At 42.6% G+C, this 22690-nt stretch overlaps 1 protein-coding gene across 3 annotated transcripts in view; it reads left to right on the forward strand.

Moving 5' to 3' along the window:
- The window catches only part of ANKRD12 (ankyrin repeat domain 12), a 246148-nt gene that overhangs the window by 26298 nt on the left and 197160 nt on the right, over window positions 1-22690 (forward strand). For 2 of the 3 annotated variants that reach the window (XM_030213385.1, XM_030213377.1), the window contains exon 1: window positions 5848-5946. The exons of the other annotated variant lie outside the window; for it this stretch is intronic. The gene's annotated coding sequence lies outside the window, so the exon portion shown is untranslated. Of the gene's footprint in view, window positions 1-5847; window positions 5947-22690 lie in introns of those variants that run through there. 3 annotated transcript variants of the gene reach the window in all.

The raw sequence follows: 22690 nt of genomic DNA on the forward strand, positions 1-22690 counted from the left end.
ACACGGAAGAAAGACAACTGAAGAGCGCGGTTGGGTGACAGGCGGGAAGTCAGTCCGCGCATGCGTGGTGTGTACTGCATGTGTACCAGAAGACTCTGGCAAAAAAAAAATTCTTTTTTGCTATTGCAAATGCTGGTTCCCAGGCTGACGCGGACCTTGACCCAGTTGTGAGAGCAACTCTGCCTGCTTGTCCTCGGAGATTTATTTATTTATTGTTCACTTATATCCCACATTTTCCCACTCATGCAGGCACAATGTGGCTTACAAACATTAAATAAAATACAGAATAGGAAAACTTAGAAGAATATACAAGGAGTATGCAGGGGGAGAAGCATCTAACAGGGTGAACTAGCAGGGTAGGAGCCAGGGAGGGTGCATCAAGCAGCGGTATAAAGAAGAAGATACTTGTCCCTTGATTGCCCTATATAAAGGAAGTTCACCTAGGGGTGGGTGGGACTGTAGAGTCGGACCCTCTGCAAGTGAAAAGGCAGGGTGTGTTTTTTTTTTAAATTTTGTATTTTTACTTATTTTTTTTAAATACGATAGAATTGAAGCAGGTAGAGTCAGCAGTTTATCAGGACGATATTAAGACACAGGTAACATCAGTTTACAATCAAGCCAAGTCTGAAAATGCCTAGCATAGCTCAGACAGCTCACAAGGTAAATTCAAGTTCTGTTTTATCTTTTACCACATCTGTATACAGCTCACATCACTTTTTGGTGATGCGTGCCAAAAAGTGGGTAAGACCCAAGATCACCCCCAAGCTCCCCTGAAACCTTTACCCTTTATCAGTGAGCCCTTTGAGAGAATAGCTGTGGATATGGTGTGGCTTCTAGCTATCCCTAGCCAGACTGGGAAAAGATATCGACAGTGGTGGGCTTTTCTACCAGATATCCTGAAGTGATAGCCTTATCCTCCATAGAATCAGAAAAAAATTGCCACTACCCTGCTAGAAATATTTTCATGGGTAGGATATCCACGAGAAATTCTCTCAGACCAAGGGACACAGTTTGTCTGAGCTGATCCAGAATCTGTGGGCACTGTGGAGTGAAATCTATACATAACATCCCATATCACCCTGAAACTAATGAGTTGGTGGAAAGATTTAATGGGACATTAAAGCATAACTTAAAGACTTTTTCATAGAGAAAGTACCTCAGTAGTCTACTGGGTTCTCTCCATTTGAGTTGCTTTATGGCCAGAGGGTGAGAGGCCCCCTTGACCTAATAAGAAAACATTGGGAGGGGAAAGTTAATATCTCTGACACGCCTGTAATTGAATAGGTAGCTGTGTGTCCTGAGTGGAAAAATAACCCTGAAACTCAACAGAATGTGTTATAACTTGGCATAGGGGGAAAAAAATGGTGAAAAGACACCAAGTTTGAAGATTGGCCCTTTTGGTGTGGGGTTTCCAGAGAAATAAGCTGCCAAAATATTGGCCCAGGGCTTGTCCATGGGAAAAGTAGTCCCAGCTGTTGTGGCATAAAAACTTAAATACAGTGAAACATTTAATTATGGAATTCTTGTCAAACTGCTTCTCCCCTGTTCACCACTCTCCCTAAACCCTCCCCCCCCCCTTTTCAACTGTCTTCTGTAATCCCCCATTATAATGAGGATTACTTAGTGTCAGAATGTAGAACTTTCCAGAATTCTCTGAGGGTTTGGAGTTGTGGGTGGTAAAGGATCCAGCCCAAGAGGGTGGGTTCCTGGATAAGTTGCAGAGGAAAATGGCTTTGGTTGTTGAGTGACAGAAGGAGTTAGTTAGGAGTTAATAAGTACTGTCTGTTGATGAGTGCACAGTGTCTTTGGTTACCTGTACCCCCCCCAACATTGACCCTTGGAGGAGAGAGGGGGGAGTCCTGGATGGGTTATAGACACTAAGACTGACCAATGAGGTATCTTTTGCAAATTCCAGTATTAACCATGAGACAGAGGAAGGAGTGCTCCAGGTAGGAAATAGGGGATTTCAACCTGGGAGCGGGAACAGGAAAGGGGGGGGGGGGGGGAAATGGGACTTGATATACTGCCTTTCTGAGGTTTTTGCAACTACATTCAAAGCGGTTTACATATATTCAGGTACTTATTTTGTACCAGGCATGTTTGGAGAAAAGTTTGTAGCCCAGAGAGGTACACTTTTTTGGAGGAGTGTGGACAGACAGGAAGGTCTGATCCAGAGTGAAGATCTGCTTGATGCAAAAGTGCTACAGACGCAGCCTTAGATTGATTCACCCAGAAGGGATGAATATGGACAGGAGGAGCTGTAAATATGTATATACTGTAGGATTATAATTTGCATTGAAGATACACCATATCCAGTGGTGTGCTGGAGCCAGCTTGCACTGGCTCGCAAGAGCTGTTTGTTAATTTTTTTTATGAATTTTGGGAACTGGTTGGTGAAGCTGCTTCAACAATCGGCTCCCAAAATTTGGGGTCGGGTGACCTGGGTCCCCTCCTGGCAGTGGTGTGGCATCCTCTTCTCCTGTCTTCTGCTGCTGCCACTCATGCAGTACCTTTCTGATCTATCTCTGTCCTACCCCCCCCCCCCCCCCCCCCCCGCGTGCACCTCCTTGTCTTCTGCAGTGATTAATTTTGTTTAAGCAGTGCTTTCACATATCAGCAGGAACAGGCTGCTTCAACCAATCCCAAGGGGCCTCCCTTCAGCCCTGGAGGGCAGGACATGCTGAAGGAAGGCCTGATGCAATCTGCTTTTGCTGATGTGTGCCAGCACTGCTTTAAAAAAATTAATTGTGGCAGAAGAGGCAAGGAGGTTCTGGGGGGGGGGGGGGGACAAAGAGGGAGAGCAGAGAGGTGATGTTTTGGGTGGGGCAATGAGGCAGACAGATACTGCATTGTGGTGGGGGTGGCAACAAGGGACCACAGATAGCCAGTCAGGTACTGCATGGGAGGGGGGGGGGTAGGGAGGGAGTAAGGGACAGATGTGCTGCATCAAAAAAGGCAGGGAGGGAAAGTGGTGCAGCATTGGGGGGGCAGAGAGGGAGAGAGGTGCTGCATGATGGGGGTCAAGGAAGGAGAGAGGTGTTGCATTAGGGCAGTGGGCAACAACATGAGGGAGACACTGCATGGGAGGGCAAGGAGGGAGAGAGGTTCTGTATCAGAAGGGGTAGGTAGGTACAGAGGCGCTGCATCGGGGTGGGGGCAAGGAAGGATGGAGGTGCTGCATCAGGAAGGGCAGGGAGGGAGAGTGGTACTGCATTGAGGGAAGCAATGAGGAAGAGGTGCTGGATAGGAAGAAAGATTCATTGAGGGGAATAAGGAAGGGAGAGGGCACGGAGAGGGAAAGAGGTGCTGGACTTGGGAGAGAAAATGGATGATGGCCATGAAGAGAAAGGAAGTGCCAAATATACAAGGAGACTCTGCCAAAACAGTTAAGACAAGCCTCAGTGCATTTATATGGTGAAATCAATTCCAACAGCTGCAGCGTACAAGCACTGATAACTATAAAAGTGCTTAAAGAATTACAACAGCCTTTACCTCTCTCTCCTCTTTGTCAAGAGACAGAGAACCAACACACAGTCACACTCAAACAAAATGGAGATATAGGCAGCAGAGATAGACACGGAACTGGATGCTCTTAAGCAGTTGTCAGCTTTCGACCAGTATTTAGCTTAGACTGGGTTCCATTTTGGTTGTAGTGAAAGCCATCCAGTTGAAACAGGCTTCCCATTTCCAAAAGTTTCCTAGTGAATCTCCTCCCTGCAGTGTTCTCAGCCACACATTGAGGTTCAAGCTTAACCTATCTCAGGGATCGTGCATGAAACTGGTACAAAGTTTTCTATTTCTGTCTTGACATTTCCCTGTTTTATAAAAGTGACTCAGTGAACCAATTTCCTAGTGATGGTAAGGAATGAGATTTAGTTGGGTCTTCAGAGTTTTACTGTCTATTTACAAACTAGTTATTCAATGCCGGGCAGTTTCCGGTGACCAGCATTGAAAAACCGATTTCATTTTTCACCACAACAACTTAACTTGTTAAGCTGATATTCAACGCTAACTGGTTAAATGCTATGTATGTGGCCTATTTTAACTGCTAAACATAGACTGTTTGGCACTGAATATCCATGCCTACCTGGCTATGTCGTGTGATTATCTTTTAGCAGCTAACTGTTAACCACGGATGTTCAGCAGGAGATAACAGGTTATCTCCTGCTGAATGTCTGCAGTTAGGCGCTAAAGAGCTATTTAACCATCCAGAAGCTATTCCTGACTGGTTAAATAGTTTTGAGTATTGGGCCCAAAATGTTTTATTTTATTTTATTTTTTTTAATTCAATGTAGAAAATAAACATATCAAAACACACATTTTAAATTAAGAAACCCCATTTACATTCAGTTTTTTAACCAACTCTGTCTCATGGCATTAAAAACAAAACTTACTAATGAATACATGCCAACAATCCAGCTCATATTTCCTTATCCTGCTAGATCAGTTCAGACCTATGTACTTGCAGATGGAAGTAGAGACTTGAAGATTCTGATGATATCACCAGTATAACAGGTGGTACAACTAGGAACACTATGGTATTTCTCTACCTCCAGCAGATAATATAGGTGGGCTGATGCAGGGTTCCCCCCCCCCCCCCCCCCCTTACCTTTTGGATCAGACTCCCTGAACCTCAGTCTCTGAAATCTCAGCATGGATTCTCTCCCAGGATTAGAGCAACGGCCAGACCACTGGTTGAGGTAGACGAGGGCAATTCTTCCTCTTTTGCCGGAACTGCAACCATTGGGTCTTCACTCCATGACCTGGATTGCATCGGGGTCTGTTGGGGCTAAGCAACAGGGGTACGTCTCCCCCCTCCAGGGCACAAGGGAAGAAAAAACATTGGGGGCTAGTGCTATTTCTTCCATGACAGGGAGTACATTTAAAAAAGAAAAAAGGCAGGAATTGTGAAGAGCGGGTGCGGTAGTGTCTGGAGCTTCTGTAAGCCAGCAATTTGGGGCCTGTTGGTCTCAGTGCACAAGCATGTCAGCCAGTCCTTTTTCTACTGTGAGAAGGATGGCATTGCATTACACAGGGCAGCTTCAGTCAGTGTCCAGGACTCTTCCTGGGGGCAGGAGCACATACTTGAAATTTCCATTCCTGCCCAGCTAAACTAACTTTGGTGGGAACAGTGGTTATTTTGTTCCTGAACTATATTTTTGCACACAAGTGGTCTGAGGTGAATAGGATTCTCCCAGTTGGGAAGGAACTCATTTGCTGGACTTGGGATTTCAGTGGAGATTTTGGCCTTTCTGACTGTGTTTTAGGCAGACACCCCAGGAGCTCGAAGGGCACAGCCAGTAGGGAGCCATCCCTGGGGCCTCTAGGGACCTCTAGCCTCCAGACAGAGCAGCCATGTTCCCTGAAGGTGATAGGAGCTGCTGGCCTGTCCAGGCTTCTCTTGTCCTATTTCTCATGGAGGAAGTCTGGCGGGGGTAAATGATTTCTCTTCTAGAGAGGCTTCGTCTAATGAGGACTCTGTGCCCCTAGTAACACAGTTGCATAGTATATGACAGCAGATAAAGACCCACATGGTTCATCTAGTCTGCCCAAAAAGGTGGCCAGAGCCACACCTGCTACTCCATGCCTCCATGCAGGTTACACTCTGTCATGATCAAATACTGACATAACAGATAGGGTAGTCACACAATCATGGAAGTAGAGACTTGACGAGTGATATATATATATATATTTTTTTTAACTTTGGATAGCCCTATCGTCAATATTTGAATAAACAGCGATCTAACAATATTGCAAACTGATATTTTACTCACTATCAACCCTTGGGTGAATGTGATACAAAAAATGCACACTTGTTCTTGATCTATCCCTGTTATTCTCAGGTCACAAGACCATAGAAGTCTGCCCAGAACTGGTCCTACATCTCAGTCGCTGGAGTTGCTGTCAAAGCCCACTCCTGCCCATCCATAATTGGGACACAAGACCGTAAGTGTGCCCTGTTTTGCCATATTTGGTACACAAACTGTAGAAGTCCGCCCAGTACTGGCCTTATTATTAGATCTGCTGTCAAGCACCAACAAGTTTTTGTTTTGATTCCTTCCTTTTACCATACGAGGATCCTTTTGTGTTTATCCCACATGTTATAGAATTCTGTCACCATTTTTGTCTACACCACCTCCCCTGGGAGGGCATTCCAGGCCTTCAAGCAAATAAAATGTTAGGAATTATTAGAAAAGGAGTGGAGAAACAAAAAAGAATATTATAATGCCTTTGTATTGCACCTCAAATGTGTGCATCTGAAAAAGTTATAAATACTGAGCATTGCTTCACTTTTTAAAATAAAAAATACATTTTAAAAATGTATTTAAAAAATTGTTTTAATGATATTCCTCCCCCCCCCCCCTCCTTTTTACAAAGCAGTGCAAGTGGCTGCTGGTGCGGTAATGCCGACCGGGCTGTGTCGACATTACCGCATGACAGCCTCTAGCGTAGCTTTGTAAAAAGGAGGGGGGGAGTTAGTAGTCTGTAGTAATGTGATTATTAAAAAAAAGAAAAAAATATATAGTGATATTAGTAAAGTTTTAGAGAAGGGTGACAAATGATAAAGGGGCTGGGATGACTTCCTTATGAAGAAAGGCTAAAGAGGCTAAGTCTCTTCAGCTTGGAGATGAGATTGCCGAGGGGAGATATGATAGAGGTCTTTAAAATACTAAGTGAAGTGGAACAGGTAGACATGAATCACTTATTTACTTTTTCCAAAAATGGGGGCATTCAATGAAGCTAAGTAGTAGTAAATTTAAAATGTCAAAATATTTTTTCACTGAACATGTAATTAATCTCCTGAATTTGTCGTCAGAGAAGGTGGTAAAAGCAGTTAGCTTAGCAGAGTTTAAAAAAGGTTTGAATAATTTCCTAATAGAAAAGTCCATAAGCCATTATTAAGATGGACTTGGGAAAATCCACTGCTTATTTCTTAAGCAGCATAAAATTTGTTTGACTCTTTGAGATCTTACCATGCATTTGTGATCTGGATTGGCCATTGTTGGAAACAGGATACTGGGCTTAATGGACCAGTATGGCAACACTTACAGTGGGGGAAATAAGTATTTGATCCCTTGCTGATTTTGTAAGTTTGCCCACTGACAAAGACATGAGCAGCCCATAATTGAAGGGTAGGTTATTGGTAACAGTGAGAGATAGCACATCACAAATTAAATCCGGAAAATCACATTGTGGAACGTATATGAATTTATTTGCATTCTGCAGAGGGAAATAAGTATTTAATCCCTCTGGCAAACAAGACCTAATACTTGGTGGCAAAACCCTTGTTGGCAAGCACAGCGGTCAGACGTCTTCTGTAGTTGATGATGAGGTTTGCACACATGTCAGGAGGAATTTTGGTCCACTCCTCTTTGCAGATCATCTCTAAATCATTAAGAGTTCTGGGCTGTCGCTTGGCAACTCGCAGCTTCAGCTCCCTCCATAAGTTTTCAATGGGATTAAGGTCTGGTGACTGGCTAGGCCACTCCATGACCCTAATGTGCTTCTTCCTGAGCCACTCCTTTGTTGCCTTGGCTGTATGTTTTGGGTCATTGTCGTGCTGGAAGACCCAGCCACGACCCATTTTTAAGGCCCTGGCGGAGGGAAGGAGGTTGTCACTCAGAATTGTACGGTACATGGCCCCATCCATTCTCCCATTGATGCGGTGAAGTAGTCCTGTGCCCTTAGCAGAGAAACACCCCCAAAACATAACATTTCCACCTCCATGCTTGACAGTGGGGACGGTGTTCTTTGGGTCATAGGCAGCATTTCTCTTCCTCCAAACACGGCGAGTTGAGTTCATGCCAAAGAGCTCAATTTTTGTCTCATCTGACCACAGCACCTTCTCCCAATCACTCTCGGCATCATCCAGGTGTTCACTGGCAAACTTCAGACGGGCCGTCACATGTGCCTTCCGGAGCAGGGGGACCTTGCGGGCACTGCAGGATTGCAATCCGTTATGTCGTAATGTGTTACCAATGGTTTTCGTGGTGACAGTGGTCCCAGCTGCCTTGAGATCATTGACAAGTTCCCCCCTTGTAGTTGTAGGCTGATTTCTAACCTTCCTCATGATCAAGGATACCCCACGAGGTGAGATTTTGCGTGGAGCCCCAGATCTTTGTCGATTGACAGTCATTTTGTACTTCTTCCATTTTCTTACTATGGCACCAACAGTTGTCTCCTTCTCGCCCAGCGTCTTACTGATGGTTTTGTAGCCCATTCCAGCCTTGTGCAGGTGTATGATCTTGTCCCTGACATCCTTAGACAGCTCCTTGCTCTTGGCCATTTTGTAGAGGTTAGAGTCTGACTGATTCACTGAGTCTGTGGACAGGTGTCTTTCATACAGGTGACCATTGCCGACAGCTGTCTGTCATGCAGGTAACGAGTTGATTTGGAGCATCTACCTGGTCTGTAGGGGCCAGATCTCTTACTGGTTGGTGGGGGATCAAATACTTATTTCCCTCTGCAGAATGCAAATAAATTCATATACTTTCCACAATGTGATTTTCCGGATTTAATTTGTGATCTGCTATCTCTCACTGTTACCAATAACCTACCCTTCAATTATGGGCTGCTCATGTCTTTGTCAGTGGGCAAACTTACAAAATCAGCAAGGGATCAAATACTTATTTCCCCCACTGTATGTTCTTACTCCTAAATCTACTACCCTATAATCTCAATCTATGTCCTCTAGTTCTACCACTTCCCCATCTCTAGAAAATATTTCTGTATTGATACCTTTCAAATATTTAAACATTGCATCATGTCCCCCCATCCCTCCTCTCATCTAGGGTATACAGATTCAGGTCCTCGTCTCATCTCGTACATCTATTGGCTCAAATCCCATACCATTTTTGTCACTTTTCTGTGGACCACTTCAGGTCTTTTTATGTCCTTAGCTAGATATGGCGTCTAAAACTGAACATAGTGCTCCAAGTGGGGCCTCAACAAGGACTTGCATAGGGGCATTAACACCTCTTTTCTTCTGCTGATTTAAACCCCTCTCTGTGCAACCCAGCATATTCTGGCCACAGCCACTACCTTGTCACATTGTTTCACTGCCTTCAGATCCTTGGACTCCTTCGCCCCAAGGTCTCTTTACTGACCTGTCAGTCTCTCATCCCCTATGTCAGTGATGGCATGCCTGAGTGCCCAAACAGCAACCCAAAATCTAATTATTTATCGCAGGTGCCGGTACTCATTATGGGCGGGGTCACCACATATGATTCCACCCCTATGATAGCCACACCCCTTACACCAGCCATGGTGCATATAAACAGACATCATTGAAACTATTATACTAGTATAGGAGAAAAAAGTAACATGATTTTTTTTCATTATAAATCATTTCTGTAAGCTGTTACAGCGCCAGTATACCCAGTGCAAAATAAGACAGCAGATGTAAATTCTCAAATTGGACATATTCCAAACACTAAAATGAAAATAAAATGATTTTTTTTTTCTACCTTTGTTGTCTGATGATTTTGTTTTTTTTTTGTTTTTCTATCCATATTGGTCCTAGTCTCTGATTCTGCTGCTCTCTCATTCTGCTGCTCTCTATCTGTTCTCTTAACTCCGTTTCCAGGGCTTCCTTTCCATTTATTTCTTTACTTTCCTCCTTTCTTCTTCATTTCTTGCCCTCCATCCATGTCCTGCCTCCCTCCCACCAAGCACCAGGCCTGCCATCCTCCCTCCCTCCCTCTCTCCCTCCCTCCCACCAAGCATCAGGCATCCCACCCAGCACCAGGGCCCCCCCTCCTCCGAAATTTAAAAGGCATACTTGGTCGGGGTTAAGGTGGCGGAGGGCGGGACCAGAGCTTGAGAGACAGATGGGAAGGCCAAAGGCGCGCTGAGCAAACACACTTTTTGCTGCTGCTGCCGACACCGCCTTAACCCCAACCAGGTATGCCTTTTAAATTTCGGAGGAGGGGGGACCCTGGTGCTCGGTGGGAGGGAGGGCGGATGGAGCAGCGACGGCGCGCGTGCCAACAGAGGGCTCTGTGTGCCCTCTCTGGCACGCGTGCCATAGGTTCGCCATCACTGCCCTATGTCATCCTTTTCTTCTGGGTTTTTTCCACATTAAATTTTAACTACCAAACCTTACACCATTCTTCTAATTTTCAAATATCCCGTCTCTTGTGTTCTGCTCCCTCTGTAGTGTCCACTCTGGAAGTTTTGTGTCATCGGCAAAAAGACAAGCCTTTCCTTCTAATCCTTCGGTAATGTCACTCAGAAATATATTAAATAGAATTGGTCCCAGTACTGCTTCCTAAAGGAAAAGTCCATAGACCATTATTAAATGGACTTGGGGAAAATCTACTATTTCTGGGGTAAGCAGTATAAAATGTTTTGTACTTTTTTGGGATCTTGCCAGGTATTTGTGACCTGGATTGGCCACTGTTGGAAACCCAATGCTGGGCTTGATGGACCTTTGGTCTTTCCTAGTATGGCAATAGTTATGTACTTATGATCCCAGAGGCACTCCATTGTTCACCTTCTTTTCCTATGACTGATGACAGGGTGGTGATGAATCGAGTTTAATAGTCAACCAGTTTCCTATCCAGTTCATCACCATGGGTCTTAACTTCTGCCCGCTCATCTTATTCTGGAGCCTCCTATGAGGAACCATATCAAAGGCTTTGCTGAAATCCAAGTAGATTACATACATCCAGTTCTCTGGTCACCCAGTCAAAGAAATGAATTGGATTCATTTAGCATGATTTTCCTTTGGTAAAACCATGTTGCCTTGCAACTCGTTGGCTTCTAGGAAGTTCACTATCCTTCAGCAGCATTTCCATTAATTTTCCAACCACTGAAGTGAGGCTTCCCAGCTTGTAGTTTTCCACTTCTTCCCTGTTCCCAGGCCACATCCATTCTTCTCCAGTCTTGGGGAACCACTCCACTCTCTAAAGATCTATTAAATAAGTCCCTGGGGGTCCTGCTAGGATTTCTCTGAGCTCCTTTAATATTCTGGGGTGTATCCCATCTGGCCCATGGCTTTGTCCACTTTCAGTTTTTCATAAGCACTTTCTTCTGTGAACAGTGTGATACCCACTCCATTCCCATATATACCCTTGACAGATATCCATGGTCCTCCAGGATCTTTCTCCTTGAACACAGAACAGTGCCGAGATCTTTTAAGCAAAGTGGTGTAGCAAATTTTGAACAAACTATGAACAATGTGTTTGTTTTTCTAACGAAAAAGGTTCCGGTACTCAAATTCTAGGCCACCCTTTAGGGGTGGGGTGATCACTGAAGAACCCACCCCACAATTGCCAGGCCTCCTGCAACCAGTCACAGAATCTATGACAATGCAGAATTGGTATGTAGAGCCTGAGCTCTTTCATTAAAACTTGGGGACCATGGGCTAATTTTAGCAGACAATGGAAAAGGTGCCAGTACTCGGTACCCCCTCATAAAAAGCCATGACTATGAATAAGCTATAAACAGAAGTGTGTGTTTAGCACACTATGCCTTTTCCACAACACACTCCACATAGCACTGTCACTTTAAAACTTTGATGCAGTGCCCACACCACGCTCGAGCGCAGGACTAGCAGTCTGTTTTCTGCAGAACAGAGAAGGGTTTTTTAATCTCTCCTTGGCACGTCTGACTTTTGCCTTTTTGTGTCTTCCCTTTTTCTACATTATTTTTTTCTTCATATTCTTTTTCTGTGTTAATTTTTTAAAAAATGAACAAATTGAACAAAATTTATTTTTCATTTTTTCATACCTTTGGTTCTCTGAGCCCTTCTTTTGCCCGGGAAGCATCGACCATTTTTGGGTATGTGACTACTCAAGCTCCCTGGGCCATAGAGCCTTTTGACCTTGCCTCAGCCGTTTTTCCCTCCATGTCAACAATGGCACCGACTGTCTTTTAAGAAGTGTTCTTGATGCAATTGGACCTTCTTGGGGACAGACTCCCATAACTGGTGTGTTCAGTGCTTGGGTCCGGAGCACTGGGATATACATTATAGCCTCTGCCTGTGCGTGCAAGCGAAGACCCTTGAAGCCAGCAGAGTGCAAGATGAAATACCTTTTGGTTCTGCATCGACATCAACATCTATGTCAAATGTGGCAGGAGGTTCAGTACTCAACTTGGAACCTGCATCAACATCGGGGATGCAACAGTCGAGAAGGTCCAGTGTTGGACTTGATTCCATGGCCTCTTAAGCACTCTGTCCTCTTCATCAGTGCTGCAGGAATTGAGGGCCTTGCAGTGTAAAAAAACTAAGAAGCATTGCTATTGGTCTCCTTTCAGGCACTCTGCCAACACTTCCCCTGTATGGATATCTTTATGCACGGGAAGCCATACCACAGTGATCGTTCTCTTCACCAACTAATTTCTCATCAAGAGCCTTCGAGGTCTTCGAGATCTACGACCCTCACAGTAATAACTCAGGCTGTGTCCACACTGCTTTCTCAGCCGGTACTGATACCTTCTCTACAAGACGAAATCTGTAGTATGCTCAAGGAGGAGCTCTCAGGGCTACTGCATTAGCAGTCTATACAGGTTTACAGGATGCTTGCACAAACCTCAGCCCAGCCCATCAATACATCAGAGAGACAATCATGGGAGAGGTCCCGCACACCACCTCGACATTGGCAGAGGAACATTTTTCAACCTCGGAGACTCATTTGCCTCGACGCAGAGCCGACACTCTTCCACGTACTTCTCAAGATTGGTACTTTGAGGAGTCAGATTCGGACCTCTCCTAGGAGACAGATCAGGACCGACATTGTGTCTTTGATCAAATATGTGTGTAAGCATGCCAAAATGTCTCATGCCGCGATGGGTGCCCAGGATGTGATATGCACATTCTATTTGCACTTCTGGCGTGCCCCCTCCCTCTTTACGGATACACAAATTTCTCCGGTAAGAGATTTTCTGAATCTTCAGTTTTGTTAAGTAATGATCTCATTTGGTTTTTCACATTCTGTTCGGCTTACCAAGCCATCAAAGTCCAACTGTTATTATCCAATGTTCTTCACCTGTATCCGCTAAATCTGAGCAAAACTCCTGGCGAAGGTTTTTTTTTAATTTCCTGAACACTAGCGCTGACCTCATTTCAAGTTTGTTTTTTAAGTCAGTAAGCATTACCTGCATATCATGTTTTATGATCAACTCACTCACCTTCTCTGATGTATCTGGTAAGACTTGAAGGGTGCTGAGAATAGCTCTGTAGTGAGTGATGAGGATAAAGCAAAGATGCTAAACAAGTACTTCTCTTCAGTGTTTGTAGAAGAAAATCCTGAAGAAGGACAAAGGTTTTGGGAATGGAGTGGATATTGCGCCATTCACAGAAGAAAGGGTTTATAAACAGTTTGAGAATCTAAAAATTGACAAAGCTAAGGGGCTGGATTGGATGCATCCCAGGATACTGAGAGAGCTCGGAGAAATCCTGTTGGGACCTCATAAGGATTTATTTAATAGGTCTTTAGAGATGGGAGAGGTTCCGCAGGCTTGGAGACTTGGAAGAAGTGGGAAACTACAGGCCAGTAAGCCTCATGTCTGTTGTAGGAAAAATACTGGAGTAGCTGCTGAAGGAAAGAATAGTTGACTTTCTAGAAGCCAATGGGTTACAGGATCTGAGGTAACTGGAAAATCCTGCCAAACAAAGGACATGCGTTGGATGCAGTCTACTTGGATTTCAGCAAAGCCTTTGATACGGTCTCTTACAGAAGACTCATGAATAAGCTAAGGGGGCTGAACATAGGACCCAAAGTGGTGAACTGGATAGGAAATTGGTTGACCAACAGGTGACAGAGGATGTTGGGGTAAATGGAATCTGCTCTGAGGAAAGGCAGGTGAGTAGTGGAGTGCCTCAGGGGACGGTTCTGTTTAATATATTTGTGAGAGACATTGATGAAGATTTAGAAGGAAATATTTTTCTTTTTGTGGCTGACAGAGATAGCCAATACATAGTAACATAGTAGATGACGGCAGAAAAAGACCTGCACGGTCCATCCAGTCTGCCCAACAAGATAACTCATATTTGCTGCTTTTTGTGTATACCCTACTTTGATTTGTACCTGTGCTCTTCAGGGCACAGACCGTATAAGTCTGCCCCACCTCCCAACCACCGGCACAGGCACAGACCGTATAAGTCTGCCCAGCACTATCCTCACCTCCCCAGCCCTGCCTCCTAACCCCGGCTCTGGCACAGACCGTACAAGTCTGTCCAGCACTATCCCCACCTCCCAACCACCAGTCCCGCTTCCCACCACCGGCTCTGGCACAGACCGTATAAGTCTGCCCAGCCCTATTCCCGCCTCCCAACCACCAGCCCCGCCTCCCGATCTTGACTAAGCTCCTGAGGATCCATTCCTTCGGCACAGGATTCCTTTATGCTTATCCCACGCATGTTTGAATTCCGTTACCGTTTTCATTTCCACCACCTCCCGCGGGAGGGCATTCCAAGCATCCACTACTCTCTCCGTGAAAAAATACTTCCTGACATTTTTCTTGAGTCTCCCCCCCTTCAATCTCATTTCATGTCCTCTCGTTCTACCACCTTCCCATCTCCGGAAAAGATTCGTTTGCGGATTAATAGCTTTCAAATATTTGAACGTCTGTATCATATCACCCCTGTTTCTCCTTTCCTCCAGAGTATACATGTTTAGTTCAGCAAGTCTCTCCTCATACGTCTTGTAACGCAAATCCCATACCATTCTCGTAGCTTTTCTGTGCACCGCTTCAATTCTTTTTACATCCTTAACAAGATACGGCCTCCAAAACTGAACACAATACTCCAGGTGGGGCCTCACCAACGACAATAGAATGGATACACTGGAGGGAGTAGAAACCATGAGAAGGGATCTCCAGGCATTGGAAGAACGGTCAAGGGTCTGGCAGTTAAAATTTAATCACACATTACTATTCAAGGTTTATATAAATTTCCAGGTATTGCTACAATATTCAAATTACAAAACTGAAGATACCTATTTAAATATCAGACTTGATTGTAAATTATTTTATATTAAAAAAACTTTTAAACATTTTTTTTAAAAAATTATTTTGGTGCTCAGTGTGAATGTAAAAGCCTTACACCAAAGGTATAAATATACCATTCAGTATACTTAACTGGAAAACATCACACCGGATGCCATCTATCGAGAGGTACAAAAACCTGTATTAGCACAGGGATAATATAAAAAGTTTTTATGTCCTTGGAATCCAGATACCTCAAAATGCCAGTTTCTACAAAAGTCTTCCAAATATAGTCAAATTAATATCTGATTCCAAATAAAATCTAAAATGTTTTAATATTGAAGTCCCCAAAATATACAGGCTAGTTCCACAACTACTTATCTGGAGGCAACAAATCCAATGTGGAACACTCTTGTCACTGCTCTTCACAATAACTTTGGTGTAAGGTCTGCGAATGTTCAACGCCACGAATTTCAATCTCAAGCTCCTGCATCTGTTCCCGATGCAGAACCATGTTTCGCATTCAACAGTATCTTCAGGAGAACAGAACTGTAAACCAAATAGAAATTACTAACACACTCCCACCTAAACCCTAGTGTAAAACTCACTTTAAAAACCACTAAATAAAATATCATACTAACCTGTTTCAAAATAAATTCTATATCTAGTTCTCAGCTACCTACGGGAAGGATATTTTAACTCGCTCTCCTCCCTTCTGCACTAGAATGCCAACTCATGTGCATTAAGGTGATGCTATATCTATACTTAACTCGCCAATGCTTAAGATGATAGGAACATACTGCTGTCATCACTAAGTTAGAGATTTTCAACCTTTTTCATCATACGGCACACTGACAAGGTGCTAAAATTGTCAAGCCACACCATCAGTTTTTAAAGGATATATGTCCTCTCCACCCCTTCCCCACCCTTTTGAGTTGCTCTTTCCCCCCACATACACATACCCGTAACTTAAAAAAACAACCCTCAAAACACTAGTCTATAATATTGTTTGATAAAGGCAAGATAAATATTTAAGATCTCCTAAGAAATGAGAGAAAAAAAAGGAAGAAAAATCCGGCAGTCAACTGCAGGAGAAGGAGGCTAAAACAATAGCTTTGTTTTGCACTTCATTTACTCTGAGCCAGAGAAGAAAAGCAATTTTTAGACAAAGTGCAAAAGAATGAAGGAGAGCTCTTTTACTAGCTGAATTACTATACTAACATCAGAAGATGTACCCCACGCCTGTACTCTGTGTTTGCGGGAAAACTGAGCATGCACAGAGAACCAGCATTGCTGGTAGTCAGTAGCTGCTTCCTGAGCCAAGCTGTGCATAGGACCTTTTAGGCACATTTGGGGGTATCTTCAGCTGGCAGGGCTTGGAGATTCCTGCCAGCCACCACAGCCACTGAGAGTCCCAGTGCATACTGGTTGAAAATCGCTGCACTAAGTGATCCACTCAGTTTCTCTGTTCAAGCCTTCTAGGAAACCGTAGCCCATTTAAAAATGAAACGCTGCTCCTTTTGAATTAAAATAGCAGTGACATCCCCACCCCACTGTAAATGAATCTGCATTAAAACAACAAATCTCAGATCACTATCTAAATGATTACAGGACTCCCAATGATCCATTAAAGGTACTTCTTTTTTTTTTTTTTGTATTTTATTTATTTATATATTATTAACTTAAAAAAGCCTTACATCTTGTATTAGAAACACAGAGTTAGAAAATCATTTAAACATATGATTATCAAAATCATTAACATTAACATATATTTTTCTCTTCCTTAGACCTCAATAATTGGGGGTCGTTTCAACATAGACAAGGAGATCAAAGGAAATATATCAAAATAATTAAGGGTGTTTCTCTATTTACATAATCTTAAATATTAACCAGATGTTATACTTCTCACTGGAGTTACACTGGAGAGCCTTTTTTGATCTAAAAAAACTTTTAAGTTGGTCAGGATCAAAGAAAACATATTTCACAATACATTTACATGGATAAGATAACAAGAAACTAGCTCCAATTGCCCTGGTTTCCTCTCTAAGTAAAAGAAATAGTTTCCTTTTTTCTTGAGTCATCTTAGTCACATCCGGATAAATCCAAACCCTTTGATCCACAAAATTTTTCATAGCATTTTTAAAGTATTGTTTCATGATGGCATTAAGATCTTGTTCAAAAACCAGTGATATTAGTAAAGTTCGTCGCTGGGTTATATCTGAGAAAGATTGTTCCAAAAACGCTGAAATATCTTGTAAATCCTGATCACTGGTCTGAGGATTGGTCTGAGATCGAACTTGTTTCGTTTCCCCCTCTTTATTTTTAGACATAGGAATATAATAAATTTTGTTAACTGGAGGTATCAGAGAGGGGGAATATTGTAAATTTTCAATCAAATACTTTCTAAAAAGTTCCATCGAGCTCAGGCCATTTATTACTGGAAAGTTTAATATCCTTAAGTTCAGACGTTTTTCAATTTGTTCAATTTTCCTCAATATCACCGTTTTATCTTTAATCAAAGCGGCATTAACCGATTTCAGCGACACAACTTCTGATTGAATCGAGTCAATTCTAGTTGTGGTATCAGTTTTTAGGTTTTCCATAGTTTCGGTTAAAGTATTAACTTTACTTACAAGAAATGAGGTCTCCTGGGCTGTATGCGCGACCGTTTTAGTCAAATCTTGAATGGCTGTCCAGATTAATTCCAGCGTAACCACCTGGGGAGCCTGGGTCTCCAACGATGATTCCTCTGCCCTCATTGGGTGGGGGCCGCCATGAACCGATCCATCACTCTCGCCTTCCGAGGCAACTGGATCTGACCCTTTCTCCCTCCGAGAAGCTGGACAAGGTCGGTGATTAACCTCCGGTGGCGAAAGTGATGTTTCAATTGCCAAGTGGGCCCACGCTCCTTCATCGGGGCCCACAGCGGTCTGCTGCATTCCGGCTTCTTGTGTAAAATTTGTTGTAAATGGCTCGAGCGTTATCTGGATCGGCGAGGAGGTACGAACCGATGGCGGTGGGTTCTTTACCATCCCTTTCCTCTTAGAGTGTGGCATTTTAGAAGGTAAACAGGAAAAAATATCTTGTATCCAGAAATGCTCGAACGTTCACAAACAAAGTAGAGTCGCCATCTTGGAAATGCCCCAGGTACTTCTTTTTTATGTGTTCTCAAGTTATTCAAATGTTCAGCTGTATGTTGGTTAATCTTACGTTTAGTCTGACCTATATACCACTTTTGGCATGGGCACTGAATTGCATATACCACCTGGGCTTGAACCACAGTCGGTATGATATTTCAACTTAAATTTTAGTAACAGACTGTGTAATCACGGCAGACCTACAGTACACACACTTGTGACATGTATGCCCCACCATCCCTGTAATCAATGAATCTGAATGCCTAAACACTGACAGCATCTCTCCCACATTGCAAGCTCTTGTATATTGTATATGCAAACTGAGGAATATTAGCAAATTGATGTAAGTACAAATGGGCCAGTGTTTACAAATAATTTGTTTTATTGCATAACTTGACAGGAGTAAGTAAATATGCATTACAGTTTGTTCCTCTCCATACTTTTGCTGATCATTTTGTACTAATCAACATATATGAGCATTACTCACTCACTTGTAAGCAGCTCAAGTAATGTTTGATAATTTTTGATGGAGGAATTAGTAATCTATCCACCTTACACAAAATTCTACTCGTGCACTTCTTAAGTTTCTACCAGAGCAGGTGTTTTCAACTCAGTCTTTGAGTCATATCTACCCAGTCAGGTTTTCAGGATACCCACAATGAATATACATAGGTTTACATACAGTGAAGGTAGTGCATGCAAGTTTATCTTGTGTATAGTCATTATGGGTATCCTGAAAACCTGACTGGCTAGGTATATCTTGAGAACTGGGTTGAACTCCTATACCAGAGGTATTCTGGACTTCCAACATTGAACAGTCCAGTGTCTTGCCTAGCTTATTTTTCTGAGCTTCACAGTCAGGGAGTGATCTGGGTTGAGGATGTTGATAGCATCCCACAACCCACTTTTTTTTGGTGAGAGGGGGAATGTTTTCTTGGTATCTGCATAATGTCATGATGCAGGACTCTGTGATAGCTGGTAGTGGCAAATGAAGTCCTCAGGCAGGGGGTTTGAGGGTATATGTGCAACCAAGTAGGACTCTAGTCCATGTTGATGAATCTTAGCATCCACCCAGTCTCCTGAGCCTGCTCCTACTGGGTGCTATGATGGTACAGATGGACCAAACCCTCTTCATAGCCCCCTGGGTCAGAAAAGAAATCTCTCTGAGTTGACACAAGGAGCTAGGAACAGCTCTTGCAAGCCTTATCTGGCTTGTGTCCTTAGACCGGCTGCACTGTCCAAAAAGAGGTCATCTGTACAGTGTGCTGAACTACTTCCTGTGCTCTTCAGAGGCCAACCCCAGTGGGTAGCCCATTGCCTGGTTCCTTTTCATGCCGCCAAGCTGCTCAAAATGTCTACAAACTCTGCTGAGTGATTTGAAGATAGAGGCTTCTGGTATCTCCCCTTATCATGCAGCCACTCTGCTCACACTGCTGTGTAGTTGACCCTGCTCATCCACTGGGCTGATTAAATCTTGCATACTAGAAATTGTACAAACATGCTATCTTTTTATATTGATGGAACTAAAGGAATAAGATGGTATGTTCAGCCATTTCTTTTGATCCTAGCAGACCAGGACTAGTAGTCACAAAATGCACAGTTGAAAATTAAGATGTGAAGCCCCAAAATTGATTTCATATCCTTTCCTTATGGAATTATCTTTTATTTACTTTTTGGTGTGAGAGCAATATGTGTGTTTTGCCCCCCATTTGCATAGTGGCAGATGATAGGCTATTGTTTATTATCGGAGTAAGGTTTACATTGCCCGAAATCTGGACGTATAGGGGCTTTGCTAATATGATAGGTTTGTTCTCTAAGACGGGTGCAACAGACCCATCAGTGGGTAAGGGTTCTACAGGGATCTCAGGGTATAACTGCGAATAACCCATAGCAGTGCCACAGGTCATAACCGTAGTAGAACCCGGACAAGGGTTCTCATATGGTGGTGGAGTCTCAGGCGCCGTAGGTGCCAGCGGAGGAGTTGGGTAATGGGAGGTCATGATAATATCTATACCTTACCAGTTAAGTATACAAAACCAAAAATTATGTTACTTACCACCCGATGTACCAATCGATCTGAACCCAAATGTAGAACGGCTATCCAATACTCTTGTGAATGAGACTGGATGCAATCTCCGAATGGTCTTACCCAAGAGTCTCGCAGTAGACCTTGGATGTTCTCCAAACACAAATAACCTTAAGAGGCAGTTTCATTGGCGTCCCAAACAAAACCTATGACCCCTTAGCTTAACCACAAAACAGTAAAACTTTTTTGGTGACCCTTAGCTTAACCACAAAACAGTAAAAATTTTTGTTAACATTGAAGTCAATTTCCTACCTGTTAACAGTATCACGTTTAGTCTTGCTAGAAAGCGGATATCACATCCTTAGAAGGATACTATAGTAAATAAAAAAAATGTTTTTAGTCTCGTCTGTAGACTGATACCATTATAAAGAAAGACATCAAAAATTTAGTCTCACCAAAGGCAGATACCACGTCAATAGACGGGTACAAGTATAATTAAAGACACCTCAAAATTTAGTCTCGCCCGAAGGCGGATACACTTAATCTGTAGTAAGGTATAAGAATTAAGAAAAAAAATTGAATGACAAATTAATTAAAAAAAATAAAAGCTGCTAACAATTTAGAAGAGGGATTCCCCACTTCTGTCAGCATGCGGGGTAAGATAAAATCCTCTCCCAAGTATAAAGGTACTATTTACCTGCAAGCTGGAATGTCCAGCACTCCAGAGAATATGGTCCTAACACCACCAGGCGGAGAGACAGAAAAGACACAGAAGGCTATAGTAATAATATGTGAATAATCAATAATTGTTTGTTACACTTACCAATCAGGAATACAATTAGATTACATAATATAATTAATTCTCATATGATACGACAGCAACCGGGACACAAACATGACCTCTGACATTAGCTCTCTGCCTTTGCCAATGATTCTCCCCTTTATACTCTTTTCTCCCATAGGCTAGTATTGGAAGTACAAAGTCAGCATATTCAGCATATTCTAGTAAGTTCTATCTTACAGAAGCAAAGCTCTCCATAACATATTTGCTTATCATAAGTAAGGTTATCCGACTTTGCAAAAACCATTTTCCTAGCAACTAAAGTTGTGTCTCTTCCATTATCTGCTTTTCATGGTCAGCAGCAAATTTCCCCTTACATTACTTCATTTACAATATTTTCTCGCTGCACATCTTTGTTATAACTCCATATCTGCATGTCTCTTCAGCAGAAAGGCAAGCTGACATGAGATTCACATTGTGTATTTCTTATTATTTAGCTCCTCAATGACTGTTAACCTGTTCATAGCCTGTTCACAGAGGCCTAGCTTTGCTCATAATTCTCAATTACTGTTGTAAAGTTATTTCATGGTTCATGACATGCATGTGCCATATAAACAATATATAATAAGACTACAAATCCCTGTAATCAAGTAGTTCCTGTAATAGGCTCTTTCAGAGCACATGTCCAGCTCCTTGTGTATTATGAGACTCTTTCTATTGGTGTGCCTTGTTCTCTGTCGTCCTGGTAGTTTGTTTATGTTTATTGAATATTTGATAACCTGCCAAAATTCCCAAAAATTGGGTCTTAAGTGGTTTACAATTCCAAAATCAAAATAAAGTAGGTGAAAAGAATGCCAACATCAGAATAAGACAGAGAAGACAATCATACAGCTATTAAAAAAAATATAGAATAAAATCAGGATTTGAAACCAAAAGTCTAAACTCATTCTGGGTTCAAGTATATTAGAGGCAAATGCCAGCTCAAAAAAAAAAATTAGCTTTCACGAGTGCTGTAAACTTAACAAAAGAGATTTTCCTATGGAAATGGGGCAAATTATCCCCCCCCCCCCCTTCTCTCTCAGTCAGGTCTGTAAGAGTTAGGGTGCAGCATATCTCCTCTGTGAACTGAAACTGCCTATGCTGTGTTTTTGCTGTATGATCCCGTTGAAGCTACAGTGACGCTTTCAAGATTTTACTAGTGTAAAGGTATAAAGAGCATCATTACACTGCATATTGTTGGATTAATCCCAGCTTCTCTTGTCCAACACATCTGAACTGTAAGCTTTTTTTTCCATGTTTGGGTTACTGCTTTAAAGAAGATTTTGGTTCAAGAGTTCAGAGTCTTTTGATAGTCATGTTCTATACTCTGGTTTAAGCTGCATGCCAATTGTACCCACTGAGAGGGCAGAACAGTAAAATCTTGGGATTCTTCAGTGGACTTCAATTTAATAAAGTCTCAGTGCATTTACTCAAAGCATCAGATACATGTGACAGAGGAATGCTATCATTAGCTTACACTGTGTGTGCTGCTTTCAGAGGATGCATACTTGGCTCTGAAGCCAGTTCATTTCAATACAGAATGAAGAAAGCACACTCTGAGGAAGTTAATCAATGCTAAAAATGATATTGTCTTAAGGCATTCAGTGTGTGAATAACAGAGAATTATAAAGCCTGTAAGAGCAATTTTTTAAACTGAAATTCACAAAAACAGGAAAGTTGTATCCTTTATCTTGTGCTCCAGACTTTTAGGAGACAAGGTAGTGGGAAATGGAAGGAGACGCAGCAGACAATGGGACTTGAGGTAAAACAATAATT

The sequence above is a fragment of the Microcaecilia unicolor genome, chromosome 1 (assembly GCF_901765095.1).
Source record: "Microcaecilia unicolor chromosome 1, aMicUni1.1, whole genome shotgun sequence".
Lineage (NCBI taxonomy): Eukaryota > Metazoa > Chordata > Amphibia > Gymnophiona > Siphonopidae > Microcaecilia > Microcaecilia unicolor.